At 54.5% G+C, this 16,248-nt stretch overlaps 44 non-coding genes and 1 pseudogene across 44 annotated transcripts; all 45 read left to right on the top strand.

Moving 5' to 3' along the window:
* Positions 1 to 77: 77 nt before the first annotated feature.
* On the top strand, positions 78 to 196 carry LOC142637784 (5S ribosomal RNA). Its single transcript, XR_012844908.1, has one exon. It is a non-coding gene; the product is annotated as a 5S ribosomal RNA (ribosomal RNA).
* Positions 197 to 439: 243 nt separating this feature from the next.
* On the top strand, positions 440 to 558 carry LOC142637783 (5S ribosomal RNA). The gene has a single exon (XR_012844907.1). It is a non-coding gene; the product is annotated as a 5S ribosomal RNA (ribosomal RNA).
* A 243-nt stretch (positions 559 to 801) lies between these two features.
* LOC142637782 (5S ribosomal RNA) lies at positions 802 to 920 on the top strand. Its single transcript, XR_012844906.1, has one exon. It is a non-coding gene; the product is annotated as a 5S ribosomal RNA (ribosomal RNA).
* Positions 921 to 1,163: 243 nt separating this feature from the next.
* LOC142637781 (5S ribosomal RNA) lies at positions 1,164 to 1,282 on the top strand. Its single transcript, XR_012844905.1, has one exon. It is a non-coding gene; the product is annotated as a 5S ribosomal RNA (ribosomal RNA).
* Positions 1,283 to 1,525: 243 nt separating this feature from the next.
* Positions 1,526 to 1,644, top strand: LOC142637779 (5S ribosomal RNA). The gene has a single exon (XR_012844903.1). It is a non-coding gene; the product is annotated as a 5S ribosomal RNA (ribosomal RNA).
* Positions 1,645 to 1,887: 243 nt separating this feature from the next.
* Positions 1,888 to 2,006, top strand: LOC142637778 (5S ribosomal RNA). The gene has a single exon (XR_012844902.1). It is a non-coding gene; the product is annotated as a 5S ribosomal RNA (ribosomal RNA).
* A 243-nt stretch (positions 2,007 to 2,249) lies between these two features.
* On the top strand, positions 2,250 to 2,368 carry LOC142637777 (5S ribosomal RNA). The gene has a single exon (XR_012844901.1). It is a non-coding gene; the product is annotated as a 5S ribosomal RNA (ribosomal RNA).
* Positions 2,369 to 2,612: 244 nt separating this feature from the next.
* LOC142637776 (5S ribosomal RNA) lies at positions 2,613 to 2,731 on the top strand. Its single transcript, XR_012844900.1, has one exon. It is a non-coding gene; the product is annotated as a 5S ribosomal RNA (ribosomal RNA).
* Positions 2,732 to 2,974: 243 nt separating this feature from the next.
* On the top strand, positions 2,975 to 3,093 carry LOC142637775 (5S ribosomal RNA). The gene has a single exon (XR_012844899.1). It is a non-coding gene; the product is annotated as a 5S ribosomal RNA (ribosomal RNA).
* A 243-nt stretch (positions 3,094 to 3,336) lies between these two features.
* On the top strand, positions 3,337 to 3,455 carry LOC142637774 (5S ribosomal RNA). Its single transcript, XR_012844898.1, has one exon. It is a non-coding gene; the product is annotated as a 5S ribosomal RNA (ribosomal RNA).
* A 243-nt stretch (positions 3,456 to 3,698) lies between these two features.
* On the top strand, positions 3,699 to 3,817 carry LOC142637626 (5S ribosomal RNA). The gene has a single exon (XR_012844783.1). It is a non-coding gene; the product is annotated as a 5S ribosomal RNA (ribosomal RNA).
* Positions 3,818 to 4,060: 243 nt separating this feature from the next.
* LOC142637773 (5S ribosomal RNA) lies at positions 4,061 to 4,179 on the top strand. The gene has a single exon (XR_012844897.1). It is a non-coding gene; the product is annotated as a 5S ribosomal RNA (ribosomal RNA).
* A 243-nt stretch (positions 4,180 to 4,422) lies between these two features.
* On the top strand, positions 4,423 to 4,541 carry LOC142637772 (5S ribosomal RNA). Its single transcript, XR_012844896.1, has one exon. It is a non-coding gene; the product is annotated as a 5S ribosomal RNA (ribosomal RNA).
* Positions 4,542 to 4,784: 243 nt separating this feature from the next.
* LOC142637771 (5S ribosomal RNA) lies at positions 4,785 to 4,903 on the top strand. The gene has a single exon (XR_012844895.1). It is a non-coding gene; the product is annotated as a 5S ribosomal RNA (ribosomal RNA).
* Positions 4,904 to 5,146: 243 nt separating this feature from the next.
* Positions 5,147 to 5,265, top strand: LOC142637770 (5S ribosomal RNA). The gene has a single exon (XR_012844894.1). It is a non-coding gene; the product is annotated as a 5S ribosomal RNA (ribosomal RNA).
* A 243-nt stretch (positions 5,266 to 5,508) lies between these two features.
* LOC142637768 (5S ribosomal RNA) lies at positions 5,509 to 5,627 on the top strand. Its single transcript, XR_012844892.1, has one exon. It is a non-coding gene; the product is annotated as a 5S ribosomal RNA (ribosomal RNA).
* Positions 5,628 to 5,870: 243 nt separating this feature from the next.
* LOC142637588 (5S ribosomal RNA) lies at positions 5,871 to 5,989 on the top strand. The gene has a single exon (XR_012844745.1). It is a non-coding gene; the product is annotated as a 5S ribosomal RNA (ribosomal RNA).
* A 243-nt stretch (positions 5,990 to 6,232) lies between these two features.
* Positions 6,233 to 6,351, top strand: LOC142637767 (5S ribosomal RNA). Its single transcript, XR_012844891.1, has one exon. It is a non-coding gene; the product is annotated as a 5S ribosomal RNA (ribosomal RNA).
* Positions 6,352 to 6,594: 243 nt separating this feature from the next.
* Positions 6,595 to 6,713, top strand: LOC142637766 (5S ribosomal RNA). Its single transcript, XR_012844890.1, has one exon. It is a non-coding gene; the product is annotated as a 5S ribosomal RNA (ribosomal RNA).
* Positions 6,714 to 6,955: 242 nt separating this feature from the next.
* Positions 6,956 to 7,074, top strand: LOC142637765 (5S ribosomal RNA). Its single transcript, XR_012844889.1, has one exon. It is a non-coding gene; the product is annotated as a 5S ribosomal RNA (ribosomal RNA).
* A 243-nt stretch (positions 7,075 to 7,317) lies between these two features.
* LOC142637764 (5S ribosomal RNA) lies at positions 7,318 to 7,436 on the top strand. Its single transcript, XR_012844888.1, has one exon. It is a non-coding gene; the product is annotated as a 5S ribosomal RNA (ribosomal RNA).
* Positions 7,437 to 7,679: 243 nt separating this feature from the next.
* LOC142637763 (5S ribosomal RNA) lies at positions 7,680 to 7,798 on the top strand. The gene has a single exon (XR_012844887.1). It is a non-coding gene; the product is annotated as a 5S ribosomal RNA (ribosomal RNA).
* Positions 7,799 to 8,040: 242 nt separating this feature from the next.
* LOC142637556 (5S ribosomal RNA) lies at positions 8,041 to 8,159 on the top strand. The gene has a single exon (XR_012844715.1). It is a non-coding gene; the product is annotated as a 5S ribosomal RNA (ribosomal RNA).
* Positions 8,160 to 8,402: 243 nt separating this feature from the next.
* On the top strand, positions 8,403 to 8,521 carry LOC142637762 (5S ribosomal RNA). The gene has a single exon (XR_012844886.1). It is a non-coding gene; the product is annotated as a 5S ribosomal RNA (ribosomal RNA).
* Positions 8,522 to 8,764: 243 nt separating this feature from the next.
* Positions 8,765 to 8,883, top strand: LOC142637759 (5S ribosomal RNA). Its single transcript, XR_012844884.1, has one exon. It is a non-coding gene; the product is annotated as a 5S ribosomal RNA (ribosomal RNA).
* Positions 8,884 to 9,125: 242 nt separating this feature from the next.
* LOC142637748 (5S ribosomal RNA) lies at positions 9,126 to 9,244 on the top strand. The gene has a single exon (XR_012844873.1). It is a non-coding gene; the product is annotated as a 5S ribosomal RNA (ribosomal RNA).
* A 242-nt stretch (positions 9,245 to 9,486) lies between these two features.
* LOC142637603 (5S ribosomal RNA) lies at positions 9,487 to 9,605 on the top strand. Its single transcript, XR_012844759.1, has one exon. It is a non-coding gene; the product is annotated as a 5S ribosomal RNA (ribosomal RNA).
* A 243-nt stretch (positions 9,606 to 9,848) lies between these two features.
* Positions 9,849 to 9,967, top strand: LOC142637737 (5S ribosomal RNA). Its single transcript, XR_012844862.1, has one exon. It is a non-coding gene; the product is annotated as a 5S ribosomal RNA (ribosomal RNA).
* Positions 9,968 to 10,210: 243 nt separating this feature from the next.
* LOC142637724 (5S ribosomal RNA) lies at positions 10,211 to 10,329 on the top strand. Its single transcript, XR_012844850.1, has one exon. It is a non-coding gene; the product is annotated as a 5S ribosomal RNA (ribosomal RNA).
* A 243-nt stretch (positions 10,330 to 10,572) lies between these two features.
* On the top strand, positions 10,573 to 10,691 carry LOC142637713 (5S ribosomal RNA). Its single transcript, XR_012844839.1, has one exon. It is a non-coding gene; the product is annotated as a 5S ribosomal RNA (ribosomal RNA).
* A 242-nt stretch (positions 10,692 to 10,933) lies between these two features.
* Positions 10,934 to 11,052, top strand: LOC142637704 (5S ribosomal RNA). Its single transcript, XR_012844833.1, has one exon. It is a non-coding gene; the product is annotated as a 5S ribosomal RNA (ribosomal RNA).
* A 242-nt stretch (positions 11,053 to 11,294) lies between these two features.
* LOC142637697 (5S ribosomal RNA) lies at positions 11,295 to 11,413 on the top strand. The gene has a single exon (XR_012844832.1). It is a non-coding gene; the product is annotated as a 5S ribosomal RNA (ribosomal RNA).
* Positions 11,414 to 11,656: 243 nt separating this feature from the next.
* Positions 11,657 to 11,775, top strand: LOC142637685 (5S ribosomal RNA). The gene has a single exon (XR_012844831.1). It is a non-coding gene; the product is annotated as a 5S ribosomal RNA (ribosomal RNA).
* Positions 11,776 to 12,015: 240 nt separating this feature from the next.
* On the top strand, positions 12,016 to 12,134 carry LOC142637595 (5S ribosomal RNA). Its single transcript, XR_012844752.1, has one exon. It is a non-coding gene; the product is annotated as a 5S ribosomal RNA (ribosomal RNA).
* A 243-nt stretch (positions 12,135 to 12,377) lies between these two features.
* LOC142637673 (5S ribosomal RNA) lies at positions 12,378 to 12,496 on the top strand. Its single transcript, XR_012844826.1, has one exon. It is a non-coding gene; the product is annotated as a 5S ribosomal RNA (ribosomal RNA).
* A 242-nt stretch (positions 12,497 to 12,738) lies between these two features.
* Positions 12,739 to 12,857, top strand: LOC142637662 (5S ribosomal RNA). Its single transcript, XR_012844815.1, has one exon. It is a non-coding gene; the product is annotated as a 5S ribosomal RNA (ribosomal RNA).
* Positions 12,858 to 13,100: 243 nt separating this feature from the next.
* LOC142637650 (5S ribosomal RNA) lies at positions 13,101 to 13,219 on the top strand. Its single transcript, XR_012844804.1, has one exon. It is a non-coding gene; the product is annotated as a 5S ribosomal RNA (ribosomal RNA).
* A 243-nt stretch (positions 13,220 to 13,462) lies between these two features.
* Positions 13,463 to 13,581, top strand: LOC142637695 (5S ribosomal RNA; annotated as a pseudogene).
* A 243-nt stretch (positions 13,582 to 13,824) lies between these two features.
* LOC142637637 (5S ribosomal RNA) lies at positions 13,825 to 13,943 on the top strand. Its single transcript, XR_012844793.1, has one exon. It is a non-coding gene; the product is annotated as a 5S ribosomal RNA (ribosomal RNA).
* Positions 13,944 to 14,186: 243 nt separating this feature from the next.
* Positions 14,187 to 14,305, top strand: LOC142637625 (5S ribosomal RNA). Its single transcript, XR_012844782.1, has one exon. It is a non-coding gene; the product is annotated as a 5S ribosomal RNA (ribosomal RNA).
* A 241-nt stretch (positions 14,306 to 14,546) lies between these two features.
* LOC142637613 (5S ribosomal RNA) lies at positions 14,547 to 14,665 on the top strand. The gene has a single exon (XR_012844768.1). It is a non-coding gene; the product is annotated as a 5S ribosomal RNA (ribosomal RNA).
* Positions 14,666 to 14,908: 243 nt separating this feature from the next.
* Positions 14,909 to 15,027, top strand: LOC142637601 (5S ribosomal RNA). The gene has a single exon (XR_012844757.1). It is a non-coding gene; the product is annotated as a 5S ribosomal RNA (ribosomal RNA).
* Positions 15,028 to 15,270: 243 nt separating this feature from the next.
* On the top strand, positions 15,271 to 15,389 carry LOC142637589 (5S ribosomal RNA). The gene has a single exon (XR_012844746.1). It is a non-coding gene; the product is annotated as a 5S ribosomal RNA (ribosomal RNA).
* Positions 15,390 to 15,632: 243 nt separating this feature from the next.
* On the top strand, positions 15,633 to 15,751 carry LOC142637577 (5S ribosomal RNA). Its single transcript, XR_012844735.1, has one exon. It is a non-coding gene; the product is annotated as a 5S ribosomal RNA (ribosomal RNA).
* A 243-nt stretch (positions 15,752 to 15,994) lies between these two features.
* Positions 15,995 to 16,113, top strand: LOC142637566 (5S ribosomal RNA). The gene has a single exon (XR_012844724.1). It is a non-coding gene; the product is annotated as a 5S ribosomal RNA (ribosomal RNA).
* Positions 16,114 to 16,248: the final 135 nt, after the last annotated feature.

Here is a 16,248-nt window from a genome sequence, read left to right as displayed (position 1 = left end):
AACCTGAGCATGCGGTGGTGTTAAAGTGCGTCGCTGCATCCGGATCATTTATAAGAATTAAACGCGCTTATGCTGATGGGTGCGATCATACCAACACTAATGCACCGGATCCCATCAGAACTCCGCAGTTAAGCGTGTTTGGGCGAGAGTAGTACTAGGATGGGTGACCTCCTGGGAAGTCCTCGTGTTGCACCCCTTTCTTTTTCATCGCGTTTTATTTTGTTTCTTCCGTCGGGCTTGTCGTTCACGACGGCCCAGGACGCTCGCTGCGCGGGCTTAGTCTGTCCCGGACCAAAAATACGGGGCGCCAAAGCGTCGGGGGGATGTCGATCTCGAAAAATCCGCGGAAGCCCCTCGGGTTGAACCTGAGCATGCGGTGGTGTTAAAGTGCGTCGCTGCATCCGGATCCTTTATAAGAATTAAACGCGCTTATGCTGATGGGTGCGATCATACCAACACTAATGCACCGGATCCCATCAGAACTCCGCAGTTAAGCGTGTTTGGGCGAGAGTAGTACTAGGATGGGTGACCTCCTGGGAAGTCCTCGTGTTGCACCCCTTTCTTTTTCATCGCGTTTTATTTTATTTCTTCCGTCGGGCCTGTCGTTCACGACGGCCCAGGACGCTCGCTGCGCGGGCTTAGTCTGCCCCGGACCAAAAATACGGGGCGCCAAAGCGTCGGGGCGATGTCGATCTCGAAAAATCCGCGGAAGCCCCTCGGGTTGAACCTGAGCATGCGGTGGTGTTAAAGTGCGTCGCGGCATCCGGATCCTTTATAAGAATTAAACGCGCTTATGCTGATGGGTGCGATCATACCAACACTAATGCACCGGATCCCATCAGAACTCCGCAGTTAAGCGTGTTTGGGCGAGAGTAGTACTAGGATGGGTGACCTCCTGGGAAGTCCTCGTGTTGCACCCCTTTCTTTTTCATCGCGTTTTATTTTATTTCTTCCGTCGGGCCTGTCGTTCACGACGGCCCAGGACGCTCGCTGCGCGGGCTTAGTCTGCCCCGGACCAAAAATACGGGGCGCCAAAGCGTCGGGGCGATGTCGATCTCGAAAAATCCGCGGAAGCCCCTCGGGTTGAACCTGAGCATGCGGTGGTGTTAAAGTGCGTCGCCGCATCCGGATCCTTTATAAGAATTAAACGCGCTTATGCTGATGGGTGCGATCATACCAACACTAATGCACCGGATCCCATCAGAACTCCGCAGTTAAGCGTGTTTGGGCGAGAGTAGTACTAGGATGGGTGACCTCCTGGGAAGTCCTCGTGTTGCACCCCTTTCTTTTTCATCGCGTTTTATTTTATTTCTTCCGTCGGGCCTGTCGTTCACGACGGCCCAGGACGCTCGCTGCGCGGGCTTAGTCTGCCCCGGACCAAAAATACGGGGCGCCAAAGCGTCGGGGCGATGTCGATCTCGAAAAATCCGCGGAAGCCCCTCGGGTTGAACCTGAGCATGCGGTGGTGTTAAAGTGCGTCGCTGCATCCGGATCCTTTATAAGAATTAAACGCGCTTATGCTGATGGGTGCGATCATACCAACACTAATGCACCGGATCCCATCAGAACTCCGCAGTTAAGCGTGTTTGGGCGAGAGTAGTACTAGGATGGGTGACCTCCTGGGAAGTCCTCGTGTTGCACCCCTTTCTTTTTCATCGCGTTTTATTTTGTTTCTTCCGTCGGGCTTGTCGATCACGACGGCCCAGGACGCTCGCTGCGCGGGCTTAGTCTGCCCCGGACCAAAAATACGGGGCGCCAAAGCGTCGGGGCGATGTCGATCTCGAAAAATCCGCGGAAGCCCCTCGGGTTGAACCTGAGCATGCGGTGGTGTTAAAGTGCGTCGCTGCATCCGGATCCTTTATAAGAATTAAACGCGCTTATGCTGATGGGTGCGATCATACCAACACTAATGCACCGGATCCCATCAGAACTCCGCAGTTAAGCGTGTTTGGGCGAGAGTAGTACTAGGATGGGTGACCTCCTGGGAAGTCCTCGTGTTGCACCCCTTTCTTTTTCATCGCGTTTTATTTTATTTCTTCCGTCGGGCCTGTCGTTCACGACGGCCCAGGACGCTCGCTGCGCGGGCTTAGTCTGCCCCGGACCAAAAATACGGGGCGCCAAAGCGTCGGGGCGATGTCGATCTCGAAAAATCCGCGGAAGCCCCTCGGGTTGAACCTGAGCATGCGGTGGTGTTAAAGTGCGTCGCCGCATCCGGATCCTTTATAAGAATTAAACGCGCTTATGCTGATGGGTGCGATCATACCAACACTAATGCACCGGATCCCATCAGAACTCCGCAGTTAAGCGTGTTTGGGCGAGAGTAGTACTAGGATGGGTGACCTCCTGGGAAGTCCTCGTGTTGCACCCCTTTCTTTTTCATCGCGTTTTATTTTGTTTCTTCCGTCGGGCTTGTCGTTCACGACGGCCCAGGACGCTCGGCCGCGCGGGCTTAGTCCGCCCCGGACCAAAAATACGGGGCGCCAAAGCGTCGGGGCGATGTCGATCTCGAAAAATCCGCGGAAGCCCCTCGGGTTGAACCTGAGCATGCGGTGGTGTTAAAGTGCGTCGCCTCACGAGCATCATTTATAAGAATTAAACGCGCTTATGCTGATGGGTGCGATCATACCAACACTAATGCACCGGATCCCATCAGAACTCCGCAGTTAAGCGTGTTTGGGCGAGAGTAGTACTAGGATGGGTGACCTCCTGGGAAGTCCTCGTGTTGCACCCCTTTCTTTTTCATCGCGTTTTATTTTATTTCTTCCGTCGGGCTTGTCGTTCACGACGGCCCACGACCCACCCTCAGCGGTCAAATACAGCACCCGACCAAAAATACGGGGCGCCAAAGCGTCGGGGCGATGTCGATCTCGAAAAATCCGCGGAAGCCCCTCGGGTTGAACCTGAGCATGCGGTGGTGTTAAAGTGCGTCGCAGCATCCGGATCCTTTATAAGAATTAAACGCGCTTATGCTGATGGGTGCGATCATACCAACACTAATGCACCGGATCCCATCAGAACTCCGCAGTTAAGCGTGTTTGGGCGAGAGTAGTACTAGGATGGGTGACCTCCTGGGAAGTCCTCGTGTTGCACCCCTTTCTTTTTCATCGCGTTTTATTTTATTTCTTCCGTCGGGCCTGTCGTTCACGACGGACCACCACGAACGAAGCGCGGGCTTAGTCTGCCCCGGACCAAAAATACGGGGCGCCAAAGCGTCGGGGCGATGTCGATCTCGAAAAATCCGCGGAAGCCCCTCGGGTTGAACCTGAGCATGCGGTGGTGTTAAAGTGCGTCGCCGCATCCGGATCCTTTATAAGAATTAAACGCGCTTATGCTGATGGGTGCGATCATACCAACACTAATGCACCGGATCCCATCAGAACTCCGCAGTTAAGCGTGTTTGGGCGAGAGTAGTACTAGGATGGGTGACCTCCTGGGAAGTCCTCGTGTTGCACCCCTTTCTTTTTCATCGCGTTTTATTTTGTTTCTTCCGTCGGGCTTGTCGATCACGACGGCCCAGACGCTCGGCCGCGCGGGCTTAGGCGGCCCCGCACCAAAAATACGGGGCGCCAAAGCGTCGGGGCGATGTCGATCTCGAAAAATCCGCGGAAGCCCCTCGGGTTGAACCTGAGCATGCGGTGGTGTTTTAGTGAGACGCCGCTTCCGGATCCTTTATAAGAATTAAACGCGCTTATGCTGATGGGTGCGATCATACCAACACTAATGCACCGGATCCCCTCAGATCTCCGCCTTTTAGCGTGTTTGGGCGAGAGTAGTACTAGGATGGGTGACCTCCTGGGAAGTCCTCGTGTTGCACCCCTTTCTTTTTCATCGCGTTTTATTTTATTTCTTCCGTCGGGCCTGTCGTTCACGACGGCCAAGGAAGCTCGGGGGGGCGGCATAGTCTGCACCTGACCAAAAATACGGGGCGCCAAAGCGTCGGGGCGATGTCGATCTCGAAAAATCCGCGGAAGCCCCTCGGGTTGAACCTGAGCATGCGGTGGTGTTAAAGTGCGTCTCTGCATCAGGATCCTTTATAAGAATTAAACGCGCTTATGCTGATGGGTGCGATCATACCAACACTAATGCACCGGATCCCATCAGAACTCCGCAGTTAAGCGTGTTTGGGCGAGAGTAGTACTAGGATGGGTGACCTCCTGGGAAGTCCTCGTGTTGCACCCCTTTCTTTTTCATCGCGTTTTATTTTGTTTCTTCCGTCGGGCTTGTCGATCACGACGGCCCGGGACGCTCGGCCGCGCGGGCTTAGTCCGCCCCGACCAAAAATACGGGGCGCCAAAGCGTCGGGGCGATGTCGATCTCGAAAAATCCGCGGAAGCCCCTCGGGTTGAACCTGAGCATGCGGTGGTGTTAAAGTGCGTCGCCGCATCCGGATCCTTTATAAGAATTAAACGCGCTTATGCTGATGGGTGCGATCATACCAACACTAATGCACCGGATCCCATCAGAACTCCGCAGTTAAGCGTGTTTGGGCGAGAGTAGTACTAGGATGGGTGACCTCCTGGGAAGTCCTCGTGTTGCACCCCTTTCTTTTTCATCGCGTTTTATTTTATTTCTTCCGTCGGGCCTGTCGTTCACGACGGCCCAGGACGCTCGCTGCGCGGGCTTAGTCTGCCCCGGACCAAAAATACGGGGCGCCAAAGCGTCGGGGCGATGTCGATCTCGAAAAATCCGCGGAAGCCCCTCGGGTTGAACCTGAGCATGCGGTGGTGTTAAAGTGCGTCGCCGCATCCGGATCCTTTATAAGAATTAAACGCGCTTATGCTGATGGGTGCGATCATACCAACACTAATGCACCGGATCCCATCAGAACTCCGCAGTTAAGCGTGTTTGGGCGAGAGTAGTACTAGGATGGGTGACCTCCTGGGAAGTCCTCGTGTTGCACCCCTTTCTTTTTCATCGCGTTTTATTTTGTTTCTTCCGTCGGGCTTGTCGATCACGACGGCCCAAGACGCTCGGCCGCGCGGGCTTAGTCTGCCCCGGACAAAAATTACAGGGCGCCAAAGCGTCGGGAGATGTCGATCTCGAAAAATCCGCGGAAGCCCCTCGGGTTGAACCTGAGCATGCGGTGGTGTTAAAGTGCGTCGCCGCATCCGGATCCTTTATAAGAATTAAACGCGCTTATGCTGATGGGTGCGATCATACCAACACTAATGCACCGGATCCCATCAGAACTCCGCAGTTAAGCGTGTTTGGGCGAGAGTAGTACTAGGATGGGTGACCTCCTGGGAAGTCCTCGTGTTGCACCCCTTTCTTTTTCATCGCGTTTTATTTTATTTCTTCCGTCGGGCCTGTCGTTCACGACGCCACACGACCCTCGCTGCGCGGGCTTAGTCTGCCCCGGACCAAAAATACGGGGCGCCAAAGCGTCGGGGCGATGTCGATCTCGAAAAATCCGCGGAAGCCCCTCGGGTTGAACCTGAGCATGCGGTGGTGTTAAAGTGCGTCGCCGCATCCGGATCCTTTATAAGAATTAAACGCGCTTATGCTGATGGGTGCGATCATACCAACACTAATGCACCGGATCCCATCAGAACTCCGCAGTTAAGCGTGTTTGGGCGAGAGTAGTACTAGGATGGGTGACCTCCTGGGAAGTCCTCGTGTTGCACCCCTTTCTTTTTCATCGCGTTTTATTTTGTTTCTTCCGTCGGGCTTGTCGATCACGACGGCCCAGACGCTCGGCCGCGCGGGCTTAGTCCGCCCCGTACCAAAAATACGGGGCGCCAAAGCGTCGGGGCGATGTCGATCTCGAAAAATCCGCGGAAGCCCCTCGGGTTGAACCTGAGCATGCGGTGGTGTTAAAGTGCGTCGCAGCATCCGGATCCTTTATAAGAATTAAACGCGCTTATGCTGATGGGTGCGATCATACCAACACTAATGCACCGGATCCCTTCAGAATTCCGATTTTAAGAGTGTTTGGGCGAGAGTAGTACTAGGATGGGTGACCTCCTGGGAAGTCCTCGTGTTGCACCCCTTTCTTTTTCATCGCGTTTTATTTTATTTCTTCCGTCGGGCCTGTCGTTCACGACGGCCCAGGACGCTGGCTGCGCGGGCTTAGTCTGCCCCGGACCAAAAATACGGGGCGCCAAAGCGTCGGGGCGATGTCGATCTCGAAAAATCCGCGGAAGCCCCTCGGGTTGAACCTGAGCATGCGGTGGTGTTAAAGTGCGTCGCTGCATCCGGATCCTTTATAAGAATTAAACGCGCTTATGCTGATGGGTGCGATCATACCAACACTAATGCACCGGATCCCATCAGAACTCCGCAGTTAAGCGTGTTTGGGCGAGAGTAGTACTAGGATGGGTGACCTCCTGGGAAGTCCTCGTGTTGCACCCCTTTCTTTTTCATCGCGTTTTATTTTGTTTCTTCCGTCGGGCTTGTCGATCACGACGGCCCAGGACGCTCGCTGCGCGGGCTTAGTCTGCCCCCTACCAAAAATACGGGGCGCCAAAGCGTCGGGGCGATGTCGATCTCGAAAAATCCGCGGAAGCCCCTCGGGTTGAACCTGAGCATGGGGTGGTGTTAAAGTGCGTCGCTGCATCCGGATCCTTTATAAGAATTAAACGCGCTTATGCTGATGGGTGCGATCATACCAACACTAATGCACCGGATCCCATCAGAACTCCGCAGTTAAGCGTGTTTGGGCGAGAGTAGTACTAGGATGGGTGACCTCCTGGGAAGTCCTCGTGTTGCACCCCTTTCTTTTTCATCGCGTTTTATTTTATTTCTTCCGTCGGGCCTGTCGTTCACGACGGCCCAGACGCTCGGCCGCGCGGGCTTAGTCCGCCCCGACCAAAAATACGGGGCGCCAAAGCGTCGGGGCGATGTCGATCTCGAAAAATCCGCGGAAGCCCCTCGGGTTGAACCTGAGCATGCGGTGGTGTTAAAGTGCGTCGCAGCATCCGGATCCTTTATAAGAATTAAACGCGCTTATGCTGATGGGTGCGATCATACCAACACTAATGCACCGGATCCCATCAGAACTCCGCAGTTAAGCGTGTTTGGGCGAGAGTAGTACTAGGATGGGTGACCTCCTGGGAAGTCCTCGTGTTGCACCCCTTTCTTTTTCATCGCGTTTTATTTTGTTTCTTCCGTCGGGCTTGTCGTTCACGACGGCCCAGGACGCTCGCTGCGCGGGCTTAGTCTGCCCCGGACCAAAAATACGGGGCGCCAAAGCGTCGGGGCGATGTCGATCTCGAAAAATCCGCGGAAGCCCCTCGGGTTGAACCTGAGCATGCGGTGGTGTTAAAGTGCGTCGCCGCATCCGGATCCTTTATAAGAATTAAACGCGCTTATGCTGATGGGTGCGATCATACCAACACTAATGCACCGGATCCCATCAGAACTCCGCAGTTAAGCGTGTTTGGGCGAGAGTAGTACTAGGATGGGTGACCTCCTGGGAAGTCCTCGTGTTGCACCCCTTTCTTTTTCATCGCGTTTTATTTTATTTCTTCCGTCGGGCCTGTCGTTCACGACGGCCCAGGACTCTCGGTCGGCGGGCGTAGTGAGTCCGGGTCCAAAAATACGGGGCGCCAAAGCGTCGGGGCGATGTCGATCTCGAAAAATCCGCGGAAGCCCCTCGGGTTGAACCTGAGCATGCGGTGGTGTTAAAGTGCGTCGCAGCATCCGGATCCTTTATAAGAATTAAACGCGCTTATGCTGATGGGTGCGATCATACCAACACTAATGCACCGGATCCCATCAGAACTCCGCAGTTAAGCGTGTTTGGGCGAGAGTAGTACTAGGATGGGTGACCTCCTGGGAAGTCCTCGTGTTGCACCCCTTTCTTTTTCATCGCGTTTTATTTTATTTCTTCCGTCGGGCCTGTCGTTCACGACGGACCGGGACGCTCGGCCGCGCGGGCTTAGTCCGCCCCGACCAAAAATACGGGGCGCCAAAGCGTCGGGCGATGTCGATCTCGAAAAATCCGCGGAAGCCCCTCGGGTTGAACCTGAGCATGCGGTGGTGTTAAAGTGCGTCGCTGCATCCGGATCCTTTATAAGAATTAAACGCGCTTATGATGATGGGTGCGATCATACCAACACTAATGCACCGGATCCCATCAGAACTCCGCACTTAAGCGTGTTTGGGCGAGAGTAGTACTAGGATGGGTGACCTCCTGGGAAGTCCTCGTGTTGCACCCCTTTCTTTTTCATCGCGTTTTATTTTGTTTCTTCCGTCGGGCTTGTCGATCACGACGGCCCAGACGCTCGGCCGCGCGGGCTTAGTCTGCCCCGGACCAAAAATACGGGGCGCCAAAGCGTCGGGGCGATGTCGATCTCGAAAAATCCGCGGAAGCCCCTCGGGTTGAACCTGAGCATGCGGTGGTGTTAAAGTGCGTCGCTGCATCCGGATCCTTTATAAGAATTAAACGCGCTTATGCTGATGGGTGCGATCATACCAACACTAATGCACCGGATCCCATCAGAACTCCGCAGTTAAGCGTGTTTGGGCGAGAGTAGTACTAGGATGGGTGACCTCCTGGGAAGTCCTCGTGTTGCACCCCTTTCTTTTTCATCGCGTTTTATTTTATTTCTTCCGTCGGGCCTGTCGTTCACGACGGCCCAGGACGCTCGCTGCGCGGGCTTAGTCTGCCCCGGACCAAAAATACGGGGCGCCAAAGCGTCGGGGCGATGTCGATCTCGAAAAATCCGCGGAAGCCCCTCGGGTTGAACCTGAGCATGCGGTGGTGTTAAAGTGCGTCGCTGCATCCGGATCCTTTATAAGAATTAAACGCGCTTATGCTGATGGGTGCGATCATACCAACACTAATGCACCGGATCCCATCAGAACTCCGCAGTTAAGCGTGTTTGGGCGAGAGTAGTACTAGGATGGGTGACCTCCTGGGAAGTCCTCGTGTTGCACCCCTTTCTTTTTCATCGCGTTTTATTTTGTTTCTTCCGTCGGGCTTGTCGTTCACGACGGCCCAGGACGCTCGCTGCGCGGGCTTAGTCTGCCCGGACCAAAAATACGGGGCGCCAAAGCGTCGGGGCGATGTCGATCTCGAAAAATCCGCGGAAGCCCCTCGGGTTGAACCTGAGCATGCGGTGGTGTTAAAGTGCGTCGCTGCATCCGGATCATTTATAAGAATTAAACGCGCTTATGCTGATGGGTGCGATCATACCAACACTAATGCACCGGATCCCATCAGAACTCCGCAGTTAAGCGTGTTTGGGCGAGAGTAGTACTAGGATGGGTGACCTCCTGGGAAGTCCTCGTGTTGCACCCCTTTCTTTTTCATCGCGTTTTATTTTATTTCTTCCGTCGGGCCTGTCGTTCACGACGGCCCAGACGCTCGGCCGCGCGGGCTTAGTCTGCCCTGACCAAAAATACGGGGCGCCAAAGCGTCGGGGCGATGTCGATCTCGAAAAATCCGCGGAAGCCCCTCGGGTTGAACCTGAGCATGCGGTGGTGTTAAAGTGCGTCGCATCATCCGGATCCTTTATAAGAATTAAACGCGCTTATGCTGATGGGTGCGATCATACCAACACTAATGCACCGGATCCCTTCAGAACTTCGCTTTTAAGCGTGTTTGGGCGAGAGTAGTACTAGGATGGGTGACCTCCTGGGAAGTCCTCGTGTTGCACCCCTTTCTTTTTCATCGCGTTTTATTTTATTTCTTCCGTCGGGCTTGTCGTTCACGACGGCCCAGGACGCTCGTTGCGCGGGCTTAGTCTGCCCCGGACCAAAAATACGGGGCGCCAAAGCGTCGGGGCGATGTCGATCTCGAAAAATCCGCGGAAGCCCCTCGGGTTGAACCTGAGCATGCGATGGTGTTAAAGTGCGTCGATGCATCCGGATCCTTTATAAGAATTAAACGCGCTTATGCTGATGGGTGCGATCATACCAACACTAATGCACCGGATCCCATCAGAACTCCGCAGTTAAGCGTGTTTGGGCGAGAGTAGTACTAGGATGGGTGACCTCCTGGGAAGTCCTCGTGTTGCACCCCTTTCTTTTTCATCGCGTTTTATTTTATTTCTTCCGTCGGGCCTGTCGTTCACGACGGCCCAGGCCGCTCGCTGCGCGGGCTTAGTCGTCTGCTGACCAAAAATACGGGGCGCCAAAGCGTCGGGGCGATGTCGATCTCGAAAAATCCGCGGAAGCCCCTCGGGTTGAACCTGAGCATGCGGTGGTGTTAAAGTGCGTCGCTGCATCCGGATCCTTTATAAGAATTAAACGCGCTTATGCTGATGGGTGCGATCATACCAACACTAATGCACCGGATCCCATCAGAACTCCGCAGTTAAGCGTGTTTGGGCGAGAGTAGTACTAGGATGGGTGACCTCCTGGGAAGTCCTCGTGTTGCACCCCTTTCTTTTTCATCGCGTTTTATTTTGTTTCTTCCGTCGGGCTTGTCGTTCACGACGGCCCGGGACGCTCGCTGCGCGGGCTTAGTCTGCCCCGGACCAAAAATACGGGGCGCCAAAGCGTCGGGGCGATGTCGATCTCGAAAAATCCGCGGAAGCCCCTCGGGTTGAACCTGAGCATGCGGTGGTGTTAAAGTGCGTCGCTGCATCCGGATCCTTTATAAGAATTAAACGCGCTTATGCTGATGGGTGCGATCATACCAACACTAATGCACCGGATCCCATCAGAACTCCGCAGTTAAGCGTGTTTGGGCGAGAGTAGTACTAGGATGGGTGACCTCCTGGGAAGTCCTCGTGTTGCACCCCTTTCTTTTTCATCGCGTTTTATTTTATTTCTTCCGTCGGGCCTGTCGTTCACGACGGCCCAGGACGCTCGTTGCGCGGGCTTAGTCTGCCCCGGGCCAAAAATACGGGGCGCCAAAGCGTCGGGCGATGTCGATCTCGAAAAATCCGCGGAAGCCCCTCGGGTTGAACCTGAGCATGCGGTGGTGTTAAAGTGCGTCGCTGCATCCGGATCCTTTATAAGAATTAAACGCGCTTATGCTGATGGGTGCGATCATACCAACACTAATGCACCGGATCCCATCAGAACTCCGCAGTTAAGCGTGTTTGGGCGAGAGTAGTACTAGGATGGGTGACCTCCTGGGAAGTCCTCGTGTTGCACCCCTTTCTTTTTCATCGCGTTTTATTTTATTTCTTCCGTCGGGCTTGTCGTTCACGACGGCCCAGGAGGCTGGGTGCGCGGGCTTAGTCCGCCCCGGACAAAAAATACAAGGCGCCAAAGCGTCGGGCGATGTCGATCTCGAAAAATCCGCGGAAGCCCCTCGGGTTGAACCTGAGCATGCGGTGGTGTTAAAGTGCGTCGCTGCATCTGGATCCTTTATAAGAATTAAACGCGCTTATGCTGATGGGTGCGATCATACCAACACTAATGCACCGGATCCCATCAGAACTCCGCAGTTAAGCGTGTTTGGGCGAGAGTAGTACTAGGATGGGTGACCTCCTGGGAAGTCCTCGTGTTGCACCCCTTTCTTTTTCATCGCGTTTTATTTTGTTTCTTCCGTCGGGCTTGTCGATCACGACGGCCCAGGACGCTCGCTGCGCGGGCTTAGTCTGCCTCGGACCAAAAATACGGGGCGCCAAAGCGTCGGGGCGATGTCGATCTCGAAAAATCCGCGGAAGCCCCTCGGGTTGAACCTGAGCATGCGGTGGTGTTAAAGTGCGTCGCGGCATCCGGATCCTTTATAAGAATTAAACGCGCTTATGCTGATGGGTGCGATCATACCAACACTAATGCACCGGATCCCATCAGAACTCCGCAGTTAAGCGTGTTTGGGCGAGAGTAGTACTAGGATGGGTGACCTCCTGGGAAGTCCTCGTGTTGCACCCCTTTCTTTTTCATCGCGTTTTATTTTATTTCTTCCGTCGGGCCTGTCGTTCACGACGGCCTGTGACGCCGCCGCGCGGGCTTAGTCCGCCCCGACCAAAAATACGGGCGCCAAAGCGTCGGGGCGATGTCGATCTCGAAAAATCCGCGGAAGCCCCTCGGGTTGAACCTGAGCATGCGGTGGTGTTAATGTGCGTCGCGGCATCCGGATCCTTTATAAGAATTAAACGCGCTTATGCTGATGGGTGCGATCATACCAACACTAATGCACCGGATCCCATCGAACTCCGCAGCTTAAGCGTGTTTGGGCGAGAGTAGTACTAGGATGGGTGACCTCCTGGGAAGTCCTCGTGTTGCACCCCTTTCTTTTTCATCGCGTTTTATTTTGTTTCTTCCGTCGGGCTTGTCGATCACGACGGCCCATGAAGCTAGCTGCGCGGGCTTAGTCTGCACCGGACCAAAAATACGGGGCGCCAAAGCGTCGGGGCGATGTCGATCTCGAAAAATCCGCGGAAGCCCCTCGGGTTGAACCTGAGCATGCGGTGGTGTTAAAGTGCGTCGCAGCATCCGGATCCTTTATAAGAATTAAACGCGCTTATGCTGATGGGTGCGATCATACCAACACTAATGCACCGGATCCCATCAGAACTCCGCAGTTAAGCGTGTTTGGGCGAGAGTAGTACTAGGATGGGTGACCTCCTGGGAAGTCCTCGTGTTGCACCCCTTTCTTTTTCATCGCGTTTTATTTTATTTCTTCCGTCGGGCCTGTCGTTCACGACGGCCCAGACGCTGGCCGCGCGCGGGCTTAGTCCGCCCCGACCAAAAATACGGGGCGCCAAAGCGTCGGGCGATGTCGATCTCGAAAAATCCGCGGAAGCCCCTCGGGTTGAACCTGAGCATGCGGTGGTGTTAAAGTGCGTCGCCGCATCCGGATCCTTTATAAGAATTAAACGCGCTTATGCTGATGGGTGCGATCATACCAACACTAATGCACCGGATCCCATCAGAACTCCGCAGTTAAGCGTGTTTGGGCGAGAGTAGTACTAGGATGGGTGACCTCCTGGGAAGTCCTCGTGTTGCACCCCTTTCTTTTTCATCGCGTTTTATTTTGTTTCTTCCGTCGGGCTTGTCGATCACGACGGCCCGGGACGCTGGCTGCGCGGGGTTAGTCTGCCCCAGTCCAAAAATACGGGGCGCCAAAGCGTCGGGGCGATGTCGATCTCGAAAAATCCGCGGAAGCCCCTCGGGTTGAACCTGAGCATGCGGTGGTGTTAAAGTGCGTCGCCGCATCCGGATCCTTTATAAGAATTAAACGCGCTTATGCTGATGGGTGCGATCATACCAACACTAATGCACCGGATCCCATCAGAACTCCGCAGTTAAGCGTGTTTGGGCGAGAGTAGTACTAGGATGGGTGACCTCCTGGGAAGTCCTCGTGTTGCACCCCTTTCTTTTTCATCGCGTTTTATTTTATTTCTTCCGTCGGGCCTGTCGTTCACGACGGCCCAGGACCCAACCTGCGCGGTCTAAGTCTGCCCACGACCAAAAATACGGGGCGCCAAAGCGTCGGGGCGATGTCGATCTCGAAAAATCCGCGGAAGCCCCTCGGGTTGAACCTGAGCATGCGGTGGTGTTAAAGTGCGTCGCTGCATCCGGATCCTTTATAAGAATTAAACGCGCTTATGCTGATGGGTGCGATCATACCAACACTAAAGCACCCGAAACAAAAAGACAACCGCACTTAAGCGTGTTTGGGCGAGAGTAGTACTAGGATGGGTGACCTCCTGGGAAGTCCTCGTGTTGCACCCCTTTCTTTTTCATCGCGTTTTATTTTGTTTCTTCCGTCGGGCTTGTCGATCACGACGGCCCAGGACGCTCGCTGCGCGGGCTTAGTCTGCCCCGGACCAAAAATACGGGGCGCCAAAGCGTCGGGGCGATGTCGATCTCGAAAAATCCGCGGAAGCCCCTCGGGTTGAACCTGAGCATGCGGTGGTGTTAAAGTGCGTCGCTGCATCCGGATCCTTTATAAGAATTAAACGCGCTTATGCTGATGGGTGCGATCATACCAACACTAATGCACCGGATCCCATCAGAACTCCGCAGTTAAGCGTGTTTGGGCGAGAGTAGTACTAGGATGGGTGACCTCCTGGGAAGTCCTCGTGTTGCACCCCTTTCTTTTTCATCGCGTTTTATTTTATTTCTTCCGTCGGGCTTGTCGTTCACGACGGCCCAGGACGCTCGTTGCGCGGGCTTAGTCTGCCCCGGACCAAAAATACGGGGCGCCAAAGCGTCGGGGCGATGTCGATCTCGAAAAATCCGCGGAAGCCCCTCGGGTTGAACCTGAGCATGCGGTGGTGTTAAAGTGCGTCGCTGCATCCGGATCCTTTATAAGAATTAAACGCGCTTATGCTGATGGGTGCGATCATACCAACACTAATGCACCGGATCCCATCAGAACTCCGCAGTTAAGCGTGTTTGGGCGAGAGTAGTACTAGGATGGGTGACCTCCTGGGAAGTCCTCGTGTTGCACCCCTTTCTTTTTCATCGCGTTTTATTTTGTTTCTTCCGTCGGGCTTGTCGTTCACGACGGCCCAGGACGCTCGCTGCGCGGGCTTAGTCTGCCCCGGACCAACAATATGGGGGGGTATGTGTCTGGTGATGTCGATCTCGAAAAATCCGCGGAAGCCCCTCGGGTTGAACCTGAGCATGCGGTGGTGTTAAAGTGCGTCGCCGCATCCGGATCCTTTATAAGAATTAAACGCGCTTATGCTGATGGGTGCGATCATACCAACACTAATGCACCGGATCCCATCAGAACTCCGCAGTTAAGCGTGTTTGGGCGAGAGTAGTACTAGGATGGGTGACCTCCTGGGAAGTCCTCGTGTTGCACCCCTTTCTTTTTCATCGCGTTTTATTTTGTTTCTTCCGTCGGGCTTGTCGATCACGACGGCCCAGGACGCTGGCGGCGCGGGCTTAGTCTGCCCCCGACCAAAAATACGGGGCGCCAAAGCGTCGGGGCGATGTCGATCTCGAAAAATCCGCGGAAGCCCCTCGGGTTGAACCTGAGCATGCGGTGGTGTTAAAGTGCGTCGCTGCATCCGGATCCTTTATAAGAATTAAACGCGCTTATGCTGATGGGTGCGATCATACCAACACTAATGCACCGGATCCCATCAGAACTCCGCAGTTAAGCGTGTTTGGGCGAGAGTAGTACTAGGATGGGTGACCTCCTGGGAAGTCCTCGTGTTGCACCCCTTTCTTTTTCATCGCGTTTTATTTTATTTCTTCCGTCGGGCCTGTCGTTCACGACGGCCCAAGACGCTCGCTGCGCGGGCTTAGTCTGCCCCGGACCAAAAATACGGGGCGCCAAAGCGTCGGGGCGATGTCGATCTCGAAAAATCCGCGGAAGCCCCTCGGGTTGAACCTGAGCATGCGGTGGTGTTAAAGTGCGTCGCTGCATCCGGATCCTTTATAAGAATTAAACGCGCTTATGCTGATGGGTGCGATCATACCAACACTAATGCACCGGATCCCATCAGAACTCCGCAGTTAAGCGTGTTTGGGCGAGAGTAGTACTAGGATGGGTGACCTCCTGGGAAGTCCTCGTGTTGCACCCCTTTCTTTTTCATCGCGTTTTATTTTGTTTCTTCCGTCGGGCTTGTCGATCACGACGGCCCAGGACGCTCGCTGCGCGGGCTTAGTCTGCCCCTGACCAAAAATACGGGGCGCCAAAGCGTCGGGGCGATGTCGATCTCGAAAAATCCGCGGAAGCCCCTCGGGTTGAACCTGAGCATGCGGTGGTGTTAAAGTGCGTCGATGCATCCGGATCCTTTATAAGAATTAAACGCGCTTATGCTGATGGGTGCGATCATACCAACACTAATGCACCGGATCCCATCAGAACTCCGCAGTTAAGCGTGTTTGGGCGAGAGTAGTACTAGGATGGGTGACCTCCTGGGAAGTCCTCGTGTTGCACCCCTTTCTTTTTCATCGCGTTTTATTTTATTTCTTCCGTCGGGCCTGTCGTTCACGACGGCCCAGGACGCTCGCTGCGCGGGCTTAGTCTGCCCCGGACCAAAAATACGGGGCGCCAAAGCGTCGGGGCGATGTCGATCTCGAAAAATCCGCGGAAGCCCCTCGGGTTGAACCTGAGCATGCGGTGGTGTTAAAGTGCGTCGCCGCATCCGGATCCTTTATAAGAATTAAACGCGCTTATGCTGATGGGTGCGATCATACCAACACTAATGCACCGGATCCCATCAGAACTCCGCAGTTAAGCGTGTTTGGGCGAGAGTAGTACTAGGATGGGTGACCTCCTGGGAAGTCCTCGTGTTGCACCCCTTTCTTTTTCATCGCGTTTTATTTTGTTTCTTCCGTCGGGCTTGTCGTTCACGACGGCCCAGGACGCTCGCTGCGCGGGCTTAGTCTGCCCCGGACCAAAAATACGGGGCGCCAAAGCGTCGGGGCGATGTCGAT

The sequence above is a fragment of the Castanea sativa genome, chromosome 5 (genome assembly GCF_040712315.1).
Source record: "Castanea sativa cultivar Marrone di Chiusa Pesio chromosome 5, ASM4071231v1".
Classification (NCBI taxonomy): domain Eukaryota; kingdom Viridiplantae; phylum Streptophyta; class Magnoliopsida; order Fagales; family Fagaceae; genus Castanea; species Castanea sativa.
The sequence above is the reverse complement of the archived record's forward strand: the minus strand, read 5'-3'. Positions and strand labels throughout refer to the sequence as shown.